The sequence below is a fragment of the Magnolia sinica genome, chromosome 10, assembly GCF_029962835.1.
Source record: "Magnolia sinica isolate HGM2019 chromosome 10, MsV1, whole genome shotgun sequence".
Lineage (NCBI taxonomy): Eukaryota > Viridiplantae > Streptophyta > Magnoliopsida > Magnoliales > Magnoliaceae > Magnolia > Magnolia sinica.
The window spans coordinates 81,379,300-81,380,129 of NC_080582.1; the positions used below are offsets into that span (position 1 = coordinate 81,379,300).

At 37.7% G+C, this 830-nt stretch overlaps 1 non-coding gene across 1 annotated transcript; it reads right to left on the bottom strand.

Annotated features, from left to right (window-relative positions):
- Nucleotides 1–264: 264 nt before the first annotated feature.
- LOC131217780 (small nucleolar RNA R71) lies at nt 265–371 on the bottom strand. The gene has a single exon (XR_009157370.1). It is a non-coding gene; the product is annotated as a small nucleolar RNA R71 (small nucleolar RNA).
- Nucleotides 372–830: the final 459 nt, after the last annotated feature.

The following is an 830-nucleotide window of genomic DNA, read 5'->3' on the forward strand; positions in this document are numbered from 1 at the left end:
CAGGAGTTATCCAACTCCTTCCCAAATTTCATGGACTTGAATCAGAAAGTCCATATTTACATTTGAAAGAGTTCGATGAGATTATAGCTATATTATATTTTCCTAATGTATCTGAGGATACAATCAGGCTGAAACTCTTTCCTTTTTCCTTAAAAGAGAAAGCTAAAACGTGGTTACATTCACTGCGTCCCAGATCCATTGGCACATGGAACGACATGCAGAGGGAATTCATAAAAAAAATTCTTCCCACATCATAAAACGATTACCCTCAAAAAAGCAATCATGAACTTTGCCCAAAAGGAAGATGAAACATTCTTCCAATGTTGGGAAAGGTTCAAAGATTTGGTCAGTTCATGCCCACAACACGGATTTGAAACGTGGCGCATTACAAATTTTTTCTATAATGGACTGACATCTTCCATGCGCCAAATGGTCGAGACAATGTGTAATGGAGAATTCATTAATAAAAATGTTGACGAGGTATGGGATTACCTCGATCGTCTTGCTGAAAAACACAATCATGGGACTATTACCCAAAGTCAAACACCACGTCTAAGCCGACTCAATTAAAGGAGAAAGGTGAATTATATCTCTTGAAAGAAGAGGATGATCTCAAGTGTAAAGTGACTACGCTCATAAGGAAAGTTGAGGCTATGGAAGGAAAGAAGGATAAGGTTAATGAAATTGTTTGTGGCATCTGTGATTGCAACATTCATACAACTGAAAATTGTCCTACAATACCCGCCTTTCGAGGAGTGTTGAATGAACAAGTTAATGCCGTAAACAACTATCAAAGACCTTTTACTGGACCTAACTCTGATACATACAAT